This window comes from Pipistrellus kuhlii, unplaced genomic scaffold (genome assembly GCF_014108245.1).
Source record: "Pipistrellus kuhlii isolate mPipKuh1 unplaced genomic scaffold, mPipKuh1.p scaffold_m20_p_32, whole genome shotgun sequence".
In the NCBI taxonomy this organism is placed as follows: Eukaryota; Metazoa; Chordata; class Mammalia; order Chiroptera; family Vespertilionidae; genus Pipistrellus; species Pipistrellus kuhlii.
The window spans coordinates 3,600,951-3,614,930 of record NW_023425532.1 but is presented as its reverse complement, the minus strand read 5'-3'; positions in this window follow the sequence as shown (position 1 = coordinate 3,614,930).

Genomic DNA, 13,980 nt, shown 5'->3' with positions numbered 1-13,980 from the left:
ATAGGAGAGACTTTCCCCCCGGTCCATGGAATGAGGTCATAGGAGGAGCCAGCTTTACATAGCACTTCTGACCTGAGCAGTGTGCCTCCCATAGACTTCACACACATGCTATTTTTCTTCCTCCACGCCCCAGTCAGCTCAGGCACAAGCAAATTTGATATCATTCTTCATTCTGAGTTTTTCTTTCTCCCAGTCACTTGTTCATAAATTTCCCTCTCCGCATCATTGAAATCTGTCTCAGCATTCTTGATAAATTCCTTGTGCCCTTACTTCCTGTCATCCATAACATCATCTCCTTTTATAGGGATCCTCTTGATATTCAGCTTTAAAAACCCCAACCAGTGTTTTCTCACTGCTTGTCTTCTTACAAATGAAGGGGAAAAAACTCAGTTCTCCCGCTAATTGGATCATCTCCATGCATTTTTAAGGAAGGGTGAAAAATGGTCAAGCTTGCTTTCAATGTCTTCAAGGCACCTCTTCAGCTGTTTTGCTAAACCCCGTTCCCCTCTCCCTCATTAGCTCGTATTTCTTCCCCTGCAAACTGAAGAGTTGGGGTTGGGAGAGAGAATGTGGGACAGGCTGTTTTGACAAGTGAAATTACCAAGATGCTCATGGTAGCTATAGAGCAGCTGTTCTGGAAGGTTTTCCTCTGAAATCGTTTGGTAAACACAGAGAACACTTAATGCAATCATATTGCTTACAGACCGTTGTAACAAGAACGGGCATAAATATTGCTTTTTAAATTCTCTGTTTACATGCAAAATGAGCTTGCAGAGCAGAGCAATCCAGAGACCTGGTCATTTTCGTGGGGATATACCTTTTATGCCATCGGACTGGCCAATGTAGAGGCTGGTCAAGTTTCTTCCAGTTACCAAAGAGGAGCTGACCCTAAAAGAGAGATAATCTCTTCATCATCTGTGCTGCCTCATTCACCCCAACACCCTCCTTCCTCCTACTTCCCTCTTCCAGTGTATGTGATTTGTGTATAACCCAACCCTATAGGCCACTCTTGTGTTCAGGTTTCAGTCAGCCACTCAAAGCGGGTTCAGGTAGTATATGGAGTTCAATCTGTCTGAACTGCAGAGATTGCTGAGTTGTTGTATGAAGAAGAATTCATCAACATTAGGTATATATAGCCAATGTTATATTTCATCCTCCTTGGTTTAGTGCCCTTAGAATTCTTTCTCATATATGTTTTTCAGATTATCCCTGATACAATTTAGTAAAACCTTGCCATTTTACCAATGTGTAAGTTATTTTCCCCCTGCAGTTATGGGTCTGGATGCAATGGAGGGTAGTGGCAGTAGGTCTTTATGAAATCTGGTATTCTCTTGCAAGGTAACTTCCTCCAATGAAGTTCATACAGGGTTTGAAGCAAGAGAAGAGCTACATCCACTCTGAGACAAGTGCCCCAATGTCTTCCCAGGTCCACATTCACAGTTTGAATGCCAAATTGGGTCTCCTGTCTTCTCTCCTTACCGCCCAGAGGATACTCACATATACACACACACAGCACCTTCCATCCCTTTGAATTTCATGGCTTTTATCCTTAAGCTTGTCACTAAGTGCCATCTTTTACTGATCTTTCATTTTTATCTAGACTTTCTCAAGTTGAAAAGTATTGATACACTAGACATGACCCCGGATTCTATACCACATAGAATGGATCTTCAATGGCTCCATCCTGACAACATGAGGCAACTAAAGCTGAGTGACTAGAGCACAAGGACAGATGCCAGGTTTTCCACTGACCTTAGGCTGCTTCATTCGTCCATGTAAAGAGGGTTTCATTATGGATAGACATATCACACTTTCCTAAGCGCTTGTTTGTGTGGACTTACGGAGCAGATCCATTAGGGGTAAATAAAGACATTAAATCCTTTGTGAGTGGTAATAAAACTCCTAGCCCTAAGTCCTAGAGTGAATTTCCAGAGATTATACATTTAGAACTAAGTTCTATATTCAGACTTGTATCTATCTAATTCCCATTGCAGTCTCCTCTATGGACAGAGGAGGAAATGCATCATCCTTGCATCCAAAATAAGATTGGGTAGAAAAATCCCCCAATACAGGAATAATAATCAAGGTGGAAATACCCATTTAACCTCTGTTAGAAAAGCAAGAATCAGCAATTGGGAAGCAGCATGAAGCAGGGAATTACTGATTATTGTTCATTCTCTCGGGGGCACTTAAAATCAAATCATGTATGTTAGCATTCCAAGACTAGGTCATTTAATCAGGCAGTATCTGATTCTTCATCTGCATATACAACCCCAAAACTTTGGAGCCTGCACATATTTAAAACAAAGTGTCATGTTTTAGGAATTAGGCATATGTTTGTAGTAAGGCACTTTGCTGCCATGAATGCTATTTCTTTTTCTAATTAATCAAGTTCAGTAGGTTCCACTTTATGATTTAAAAAGAGACAGGCCTTCAACAAAGCATCTATTTAATTATCACACCATTAATAGAGTAATTCTTGTCCATGCATCTGCTTAAAGTTGGGAATGAATTCTTAGTTTATGGAAGAAAACATTCCCCTAGCCTAATGCAAAACAAAATCATATAAAAGCAGTTCTTTCCTCTCCCAATTCATTTGCAATTCTAATGTTCACTCTCATATATTTCAAGCACTGATGTATGATGAAGCTGTTTATTTTATGGAGTACACTGTGGCATGATTATTCCCCCCTTCTCTGTTCTTCATTCTCTCGGGAGCACTTAAAATCAAACAGTCTAGTTCACCATCAACTTGATTTTCACATTTTCTTTGCAATGCTTATGAGATTTTTATAAAAATTAAAATTTACTATAGCCTGGCTGGTGTAGCTCAGTGGTTAGCATCAACCCATTAACCAGAAGGCCAGTGGTTCAATTCCTGGTCAAGACACATGTCAGGGTTACATGATGCCCCAGTAGAGGACGTGCAGAAGACAGCCAATCATGTTCCTCTCTCAATGTTTCTGCCTCTCTGTCATTCTCCATTCCTCTCTCTCTAAAAAAATCAATTGTTTTTGTTTTTTAATTCACTATAACAACAAGGAATTTTCACTGTTTTTTTCTGGTTTTAATAATGTTGAGATATTAACTAGTACAATGAATACAATAGTTATATTGATGAGTTCTCATTTGTATGAACTATAATAAAAGTATAAGTAAAATTCAATTCGTTTTGGAAAATCCTAACTCCCAATTAATGTAGGGCTGGTTACCATGGGTAGTACATTGTTTAACAACCGCTTTCCTAGAAAATGTATGATTGAAGATGCTAACAGTGTCAGATAATCAAATCCCATCAAAGAAATATATACATTACTAAATTTTTATTGGTGCCTTAGAGTTCCTGAATTATATAACAAATGCTGGCCTTGGATGGAAAGCAGATTGCCAAGTCATTTCAAAGTGATGGAGCTAATGCTATTTTGTCTGAAGAGAGAATGTCATAAAAGGGCTCTCTGCCACTTCTTTTTTTTTCAATTAGTAAACAAGTCTCCAGTTTCCCTGGAGACACAGAGGTAATAGACATTCAACCCAAGTTATACCCCCTTGCTTAACAGTAAGGAAAAGAAAAATAAGCAAACAGCAATGTGCAGCGCACGGGTGCTTTCACCGCAGTCTTCAGAGTGTGCCAGACCTGGGCACAGAAAGAGCCTTTCATGAGAGGAAGTAAATAATATATTTGCTTTTTCTAAAAGGTTACAGTAATTTGTATTATGTTCATAGATGTAAGAATTAAGAAGCCTTGTTAAAAACAATAAAATAAAAAAGAAACCTTTTTTGCCTAGGTAAGTAGATGAATAGAAATGGTTGTTCTAGCAAAACCATTCCATTGCAAGATATATAAAATTTAAAAAGGATCAAAAATTACTTTTGATGATATAACCTTTTTAAATTTTTTTTTCAGTTACAGCTTACATTCAATAGACATTGTATTAGCTTCAGGTGCTTAGATAATTATATACTTTACAAAGTGTTCCCCCTCTTATTTCCAGGACCCAACTGGCACCATAGGTAGTTATTACGTTACTAGTAGCCCTGTGCACAAATCCGTGCGTGAGTAGCTTGCTTCTGCTTGCCTCAGCTGGCCACCTGCCCACTGCCACTTGTAGCTCTCCACTGCTCATAGCTCACTGCCCTGCCCTCCTGGAGCTCTCTGCCCATTGCCCCACCCTCATGTAGCTCCCCCTATTCCTCCCCCCCATAGCTTGCTGCCCTGACCCCTCCTGTAGCTCTCCACTGCCCAATTGCTTGCTGCTCTGCCCTGTCCTATGGCTCTCCTCTGCCCACTTGTAGTTCATTGCTCCAACCTCCTGCAGATCTGTGATCAGGTCATTATTCAGTTGGTCATTATGCCTCCGGCCATAATAGATAATTAGCATATTCCTCTCTTATTATATAGGATTGACTATATTTTCTATGCCCTGTTTTACATCTCTGTGACTATTTTATAACTACCAATCTATACTTCTCAATCCCTTCATCTATTTTATTGAGTTCCCTCCCCTCTGGCAGCCATCAGTCTGTTCTCTGTATCTGAGTCTGTTTTTGTTTTGTTTGTTCATTTATATTGTTCTTTAGATTCCAAACATCATATGACATCATATGATATTTGTCTTTCTCCACTTACTTACTTCACTTAACATAACAACTTCTAGGTCCATTCGTGCTGTTTCAAATGGCAAGATTTTGTTCTTTTTTTTATAGCCTTAATAACATGTCATTATATATATGTACCACTAGTTTTTTATCCACTCATTTTTTGATGGGCATTTAATTTCTTTGATAGCTTGACTATTGTAACTAACAAACAATGAACTTAGGGGGTGCATAAATTCTTTCAAGTTAGTGCTTTGGGTTTCTTCAGATATATACCCAGATTTTTTATGTATAATTTGATAACTAAATTAGGTCCACCTTCGAATCCCTTCAAAAGAAGGAATTAGAAAGCACATGATTTCCAAATGGATTTGATATCCAGTCAATTCAGTCATTCATATTCTCATTTTCTGAGAAGTATGTAAAAAAGGCTTTACTAAATTTTGTAAAATGGCAATTTATTATGCCTATTATTTTTTCAGTTAGATATAATATCACATACCCAAAAAGAATTGGGGAAATTAAAATATTTTATCATATAAATTAAATATTGTTTTCACTAAAACCTTGTAGCTGAAAACATACACTAATACAGTCTCTCTATCTCATTATTGAGAATGTAAAGCCCAGAGGAATGAGCTTTGAAAAAGATTAATGTTTCCAATAATGCTTTATAATTTTTTGAATATTCATATTATTAGAGAGACAAAGTATGAGACCTTGTTCTGAATTATCTACTGGATAAAATAAGGCTTGGTATCTTAATTCTCCCCCTCTGTGCTCCTGTAAAATCCAGGAGAATAACGGTCCTGTTCCCTACAGAGGCAATCTTGACAACACAGCCTTAGATTTTAGTCCTGTCCCCAGAAGCAGAACCTGAGATGAAGATTCATGTGTCAGTGATCAATCATGGAAATAAGTGCTCCTAGTAGGAAGCAATCAGGCAGTAAGGGAAGCAGAGCAGAGTTGGAGAAGGAACAAACCAAGAGTGAGATCCTAGGTAATCACAATCTAGGGGCATTCTGTAATGTAAATCACACTAGAGTTTGCACCACCTCAAGGCAGGTGGGGGGGCTGGGTTTTGCACTGTGATGGCCACCCTTGGGCCCATAAACTGCCAGGCACTACTGACTCTCACTGTCTCCAGATGAGGCAACTGTAACAGTTCAAAGGGACTTTTACAAGGATAAAGAAGGCTGCAGGTATAAATCATTAAGAGCAAAACACACAGAAGGTGGGGTTTGGACAGTCTGTATAGGGAGCTAGGCAATAGCAGTAACATCATCCACTATATTTTTAAAAAATTATCTTTATTGTTGAAAGTATTACAGATGTCCCACTCCCCCCTCCCATATACACTAATAAAAGAGAAATATGCAAATTGACTTGCCTTTGTAACATCCACTAGCCAATCAGGAGTGAGTATGCAAATTAACCCAACAAAGATGTTGGGTTAATTTGCATATGCAGGCACTGAGTGGCTGGGGACAGAGGCTTGCATCATTGAGTTCAGCACCACCCCAGCCACTCTGGGCCTCTGGGCAGCGTGGGAAGGCAGAAAGATGGCTCCAGGCCAGAGTGAAGGTGGTGCCGGCAGCCAGGGGAAGGAAGGCCCATTCTTGCACGAATCTTCATGCATCGGGCCTCTAGTATTGCTATAATAGATTAGGTTTACTGAGGAGCAAACTACAGATGGATATTTGTGTGCAGGTAGTTTAGTGGGAATGCTCTTAGGATTGACACCTGTGGGCATTTGAGAGCAGAAGAAGAAGTTTGCCTGTAATGCAGCCACAAAAATTTGTGGTAGGCAGAATAATGACCCCTTCCCAAAGATATCCACTACCTGATCCCTACAGCCTATGAATGTTACCTTAGATGGCCAAAGGGGCTTTACATATGTAATGGAGGATTCCAAAATGGGAAGATCAACCTGGATAATCCAGATAGGTCCAATGTAATCACTAGGGTCCTTATAAGGAAAAGAAGTAAGCAGGAGACTGAGAGAGAAGGAGTAAGGATGGAAGCAGAGGTCAGAGAGGAGAGAAAATGCTATGCTGCTGCTTTGAAGATGAAAGAAGGGGTCATGGACTGAAGAATAAGGAAACCTCTGAGAGCTGAAAAGGACAAGAGAATGGATTCTACCCTGAGAGCTTTCAGAAGCAATGCAGCTCCGCTGACACTTAATGTTAACCCAGTGAGTTTAATTTCAGACTTCTGACCTCCAAAACTTTTAACATAACAAATGTTGGTTGTTTTAAGCCCCTAATTTTGTATTAATTTGTTATAGTTAGTAATAGGACACTGATACAAAAGGCCTCAGCCAATTCTATAAGAAACTCTGAAGTCAGGATGGCCATTCAAAATTGGCTGGGCATTTATACGGTCAAATAGACAAACCACTAGATGCATATTTGTCCTAGAAAAAGGTATGACATTGAGCAAGGAAGTTTTACCAGAGAGGGCTGATAGCTGACAGCACTCCCAGCGGCTAAGGCATTTGGTGCTCAAGTCCTGGAAGGATAAGAAAATGAGTCTGGGAGGCATCTTGGAATACAATGTACTCTGAAAATCTATGTATTTTCTCAATCCTCGCCTCTAGCTCTTGCAGTACTAATATTTAGCCCCAGGAGGTAAAACAAATTCAGTTAGATGTGCTATTACCCAGCAAATTAAACTCTTTTATCCTAGTCTCACTTCAGCATGCTTTATTGGGAGTGAGGAGCAGGGGAGGGATGGCTACATTGAAGTTCTCTATACCTCAGTTCCCTTGGGTCTCTGAAGTTAAAAGCTTCAGAGCACAGGTTTTCCTGGAAACTACTCAAGAAGCAAGATCGATACAATTATTCTAAAACATGCTAATGGCAAAAGAGAAATACTGTTTAGTTAAGAATTCCAGAAGAAAAAAATAAAAATTCATTTTAAGAAGCACATTTCTAAAGATTAGGTCTTGGAAGAACTCATCAAATGATGCAATTCTAATTTCATACATACTGTCAATGTCATTGGTTGAGATATTATGAGAAACAGCTCAATGAATATTTAAAGAGAGTAAAGAGTGGATTTCTTTTTAACATAGCAAGAGTTAACATTTTTGGCCACTCTGCATTTTATCACCACATTCCGTTATGCTTGATCCTTAGAACATAAAAAATACAACTATTCCTTTGCATAAGCTACTTTTTAATCTAGATACCCAAATCCTGCATAGAGTGTGAAATATTTCAATTTCCACATGTTCAAACCCTCATTACACCTTCCTTGAAGTAATTCCGTAGTCTCCCTGACTTGTCCTTCTGCGACAGCCTCCACTTAAATCCATTCTGCACACTGTAGCCAGATTAATCTTTCAGAACAACATCTTCGGTTATACTATGCTTTCATTCGAATCCTTTGAGCCTCTCCTCGATGTCAGACTAGTTTCAAAGTCTTCTCCCTGGCACCAAGGTCAGGCCCTCCCAATGATGCCCCCCAAGTACCTTTCCAGCATTCCCACTTACTCCTCCCTCATCATACCATCCTCTATTCCAACCAAACTCTACTGCTTCTTGTTCTCTGAAAAGTTTGTATGGGCCTGCTCTCCCTTCAACCAGGAACACTTCACCCACTTTTGGTACTTTAAATCTTACCCATCTGAAAAAGGAAATGTTATAAACCACCACATAAAGCCTTTTTGACTCAACTAACTAGATGTCATCTTTCCCACTTACAATCTTCAAGACTTCTGTCATGGTAAAGCGTTATTTCAATTGCAGATAATAGGAACTGATGCAAATGCTTTAAAGAAAAAGGAGGATTCATCTGAAATATAAGGGGATGTCTTTTTTAATCTCAGCTCATGAGATTCCAAAAAGGAAGAAAAAAAAACACCTAACCCAGAAAAGCAAAACAGGTTGCTATGAAAAAGATAAAACCAGTTCTTAGAAATTGAAAACATGATTTATGGTAATAAAAATAAGTAGTTTGATATCAGAATATGCATAGTTGAAAAAAATTACCTGAGAAAATCACTCTGGTCTATCTTCCAGGACACTACTTAATTCAGCCAAAAGATATTGGGAGAAAGAAGACAGAAAATGAAAGTAGATTAGAGGTAAGTTACAGGCATTGAAATTTTAGATGTTGCAAGGAAAACATTAATTCATAACCAAAAAGCAAGCACTAGCATGAATATAAAAAAAATAGCTTCCAAAATACTAGAGGTAGCATGGAGCAAAGTATGGGGTAAGGCGTGCAGGGATCTTGTTCGCTCATTTCCTTTAACTTTTGCCAAAATAATAGCTGGCAAAGGTCTTATTTTTGTTTTAATTTGCATTTTTGCATTATTAGTGAGGTTACTCATCTTTTCATATGTTTATTTGGTATTCATATTCTGTAAATTGGCTGTCCATATACTTTGCCCATACATCTGTTGGGTTCTTTGCCTTTTTATTGATTTTTAGTACTCCTTATGTGTTACAAATATTAAAACTTGGATGGACTAAGAATAAAATATATATATATATATATATATATATATATATATATATATATATCTTATTTTTAAACTTTCTCAGTTTTTGTCATAACATATTTTCAATTACTTAGAAGAAATGTGCTAAAGAAAAATACAGGTGAAAGTTACCATAATAGTATTGGAAAGTCTGTTTTTCTTCCTCTATTTCTTTTCTTTAAAAAAAATAAACAGAAAAATATTGACAGATCTAACTACATAAGAATTTTCAAATTCTACATGGCAAACATTGGCCAGACCACATATAAAAATAGAATTCTAACCCATAAGCTACAGCAACCAGCCCATGAAACCAAACCATTAGCTACAGTAACAGCCCAACCTGATATCTATAAGTCAGACTTGTAGAAAATCAGGTTGCTCTCTCTGCAAAAATCTAAATAATAACTCTTATAACAATCAGCCCCCAATGGCCAGGACTTAATTAATAACTGACAGGTTTCCTAACTTATGTCTCCACTCTCAACTTAGGACCAGCCAGAGAAAGTCAAACATGCACACTAGCCATCACATAGAATGCCCTACTTCCAGTTAACCCATCTCCAGCTCCCCAGGCCAACAGCCTGCAATGAGAGCACACATCAAGCCTTCCTCTCTTTCCACTAGAAAGCTCTCCCATTCTTCTGCCTGACTCTGAGTCTGCCAAAACACAGGTGATTAAGTGGACTAGTATAGCAAGATTTGAAATAAGCAGCCTTTGTATGTCCCTGATTCTATTATATTCGTCAGTCCATTCTGTTCTTTAGGGACATAGAAAGGGAGTGGACTGACAATTCTCAGGGGGAAGGAGTCTGAGGGGTGTGGGAAGAGATTGGACAAAGTCTTACACCTATGGATGAAGACCAGGCATGGGGTGGGGTGGGGATTCAGGTAGAGGGAAGCAAAAAAGAGGAACACCTGTAATAATCTGGACAACAAAGATTTATTTTTAAAAAATAATAAAAAATAAAAATAAACAGCCTTTGTTCTCATATGGGTGGTATTTATTTCCACACAACATGGCCTCCACTGTGAAGATGATCTCAGTGAAAGGATGATTTGTCTCATCATGAGGCATTTGGACCCAAACCTGAAGTTTCTGAAAGCCATCCAATTTTTATTTTATTTTATTTTATATTTTATTTTATTTTTTTATTTTATTTTATTTTTTGTTGTAGAGAATAAGTATTCAGAACCATGAATATACTTAAAAACTTGCTTTTAAGACACATCTGGGTATACAGCACGTCCAGGAAAAAAAGCACGACCCAGGCTGGGAACACCAAAAAGATTTAAGAAAGATCTTCCAATGTTTAGGAGTAAGAAACAGACTAAATGTTAACAGTCCCGTTGACAAGTTACATTCTTCGTTATTTCAAATATTTCACAGGAGCATATGCCCTGGGGGAGGGTCCTTTGCAAATGTTCCGGATCTGATATGAACAGGCAGCTTTGAGCTTCCGGGGAAGGAAAACAAGCTGCTTTGTTGAAGTACAGAGGGGACACTATCTGTGTTTCCCCTACCCTGAGTCACCTTGCCCACGGAAACCAAACTGGTAGCTTTGGTCTGAACAAGGGCTTCTTGCTCAGATCGCCTTGTTGTTTCAGCACATTCTTACTTAAGAACTAAACGTTCAGGCTGCATGCTAGCTTATTAAAGCAAATAAATGATTCATGCTGGACTTTTTCACAATGACAGCAGGCCAGTGGGAACGGTGAGGGAGAGAAGGGGGAAATTGTGCCATGGAATAATTTAGTAGACGGTTAACTATATCACCTCAAGCTGGGCCTGAGTGAGACTAACTCATTAACCCCCATTAACATCTCAGCAGGCCTTGGTTTGTCATATTGGCTGGATTTAGAGCTGAGCCCCTAGAGAAGGAATTCCAGATGGATCCAACCTAAAAGAGGAGTTGTCTGGGAGACGTAGGGCTACCATGAGAATGCTGATAAGTGAAGCATATATTGGGACTGGGTGGAGAAAATATTGACTGGAGAGCAAAATAGAGTACTGTAAAGAAAACCAGTTTTGCCTGTGGCTGACACTGAGCCTTAGCTTGGCTAGCTCAAGAACCAATTGTGGGAGGAAGTCTTTAGAATACATGCAGATTATGATGAAATACCTACAGTGACGGTAGGAGAAGTGGGTATTAGAGATTACTTAGTAAACCCTCCTTCCATATCTTACCAGCCTAACCTTTAGCCAAGCCCTCTCACCACCAGCCCCCTTCAAGCACTTCTGGCAAAGAAAAGGTCTTCAGCAAGGCCAGGTCTTGCTCCCCATGAATGTTTGATTTCCCGCTTTGGCTGCTGGGGGAGCTGGTTGGTGAAGGTACCCCCATTCTCCAGTAGTCCCCAAAGAATGTATACTAGCAGGTACTTCTCCAGCTATGTGGTTTAAAGCCTGATCAACTATCTCCCTGAGAGGGGAAAAGGACATTTATAAAATGCTTACTATAGTTCATTCTCAACCCTATAAGTTTCTTACTTTTTACACTTTAAGAGATCTGAATAAGCCACCCCAAAATATGTCACTTTAGCATAAGGATTATTTTGAGCTGAAGGCATAAAGATGGCAAAGGGGGCTCCCTGCTCTCTTCCTTTCTGCTTGAAAGCAGAGCATAAATTTCTCTTTGTGAAGGTGTCAGCCTCCCCTCTCCCATACCAGGAAGAGAAGACTCTTAATCATCAGTGAGATGGCACCAAGCTGAGTCTGCATACCAAACCTTACTAAATAAATAGCCCTTATATAGTTTCCTCCATATACTCTGAACCTTCCCACAATTTACAGCCCCTGGAGGTCCAAACCTTCTTTCCATTGTCTATTCACATCTCTGCGATGTATTTCCCTTTGTTAAAATTGTATGTAAACTTGCAAACCTAGACACATCTAGGTTTGCATGTTTACTTCTTTACTGTGAAGCCCCTGAGTGCATGCAAAATAAATATGTTCTCCTGTTAATTTGTCTTTTGCCAATTTAATTCACAGGTCCCAGTGACAGAACCTATGAGGAGAGAAGAAAAGTTTTTCCTCCCCCACAACACTAACCTCACTTTTCACATGGGAAATTCAGCCACAGAGAAATTCAGGAATAACAGCAGGTAAATAGTATCAAGATGTAGAACCAGCCTGATTCCAGACTCTATGTTCTTTTTTAATTATTCTACCACAACTCTAGTTGAAAAACAGAATTCTATCATATAGCCCAGTTTCACACAGGGTGCACATTGTATCTGTAATAAATACCAAGACGTTAAATACTAGAATCATACTAAGTGAGGGAGGAAAAGTTGTAAGGATCATCAGATGGAAGCCTGGAATCTGTTATCCCCTTGGGAAGTATCAATCTTGGGTAGAGCCCATTGACTGAAGGATGAACAGGATCTCTTGAAGTGTTTAAATCATTCTCCATCCCTCTTTGCTGCGCACACACACACAGGAAAATTTGTGTATGTTAAATGTGCATATAAGGCCAGGGCATTGTGTATAATATGAGGCAAGGTGTATGGATTTCCAAAAGGACTCATAAATGTAATGAGAAAGAAAATGGACAATAAGGAATGAAGGATTGGACATTGGTCAGCTGTCCTGCCCCTATGCTGCTTCTAGTCAGCCTGTGATTACAAAGTGTGATTTCTCCTGGTCAGCGGAAGGTAGCTCTAAGGGCACATGCAATCAGAAAAGTGCTGGGCAGAGCTTCTGGCAAGCTTAGGAGGAGAGACCCAGCAAGGAGGTGGGGAGGAGGACAAAGAATGGAAGGGCGGGTTGGAAGGCACTGGAAGTTTCTGACAGCTCTCTTGTTTGTTTCTCCTCCATTGTATTGCTAAAATATAACCCAATGGCTTCAGAGCTACCAGGTCTAGATGGGTTGTGAATAAACATCATGCACACTTCCATGCAGCTCCCAGAGGCTCAGGATATTTGTCAAGGAAGCCTTAGCTCACACTTGCATCATATTCATAAGGCATTCCGAGTGGTGAGCATGAGGCTAATTGCACTCCTGACTTGACCAGAGCCACGTGGCCTCACATCATAGGATAGGAGCTGTAAACAGAAATGGCAGATGCTGCATGTCCCAGCTCATTATCCCTTCCAATAAAAAAGCAATAAACACGCTGCTACCTTAAACATATTGTTTGTTCCACATTAATGGAAATTCTATTTTGTAATTGGATTTCAGGTCATTGGTTAGTAACAATTCATTAATTTCAAACAAACAATTGGGGCATTCGTCTGAAGGTTAGTTACTGAGGGGAGAGCCTGAAATAACCCTTCTAGGCTTCACTGAGCTCCAGATCAGGGAACTCCACAATGACGTGTTTTGGATCCACCCATCAACTTCCTGGGCAGAGAGATTTTTAATACCGACACATTCAGAAACATTGATAGGGGAGGGCAAAAGAGAGGAGGGGAAAGAGGTAGACAAAGGAGGAAGAGGAGAGAGAGAGAGAGAAGGAGAAACCAGAAGCTGAGAGGAAGAGAACTTGGAGCAGAAGGAGGAAAAAGGAGAGTGACTCAGGAAGGGTAAGAGAAGAGGGTAAGTTGTGAGGGGGAAAAAAGAGAGAAGAGAAGGAGGAAGAGGAGAAGTGGGGAGAGAGAGAGAGAGAGAGAGAGAGAGAGAGAGAGAGAGAGAGAGAGAGAAGAGGAAAGAGAGAGAGGAGAGAGAGAGGAGAGAGAGAGAAGAGGAAAGAGAGAGAGGAGAGAGAGAGGAAAGAGAGAGAGGAGAGAGAGAGGGGAGAGAGAGAGAGAGAGAGAGAGAGAGAGAGAGAGAGAGAGAGAGGAGAGAGAGAGAGAGAAGAAAGAAATGTGTTCCATCATATATTTTATGAGCTGGATTCTTAGGAGAAAACCAGTAAAGCAAAGGGCTACTTCTGTTTGTGATTTCTTAATGCAG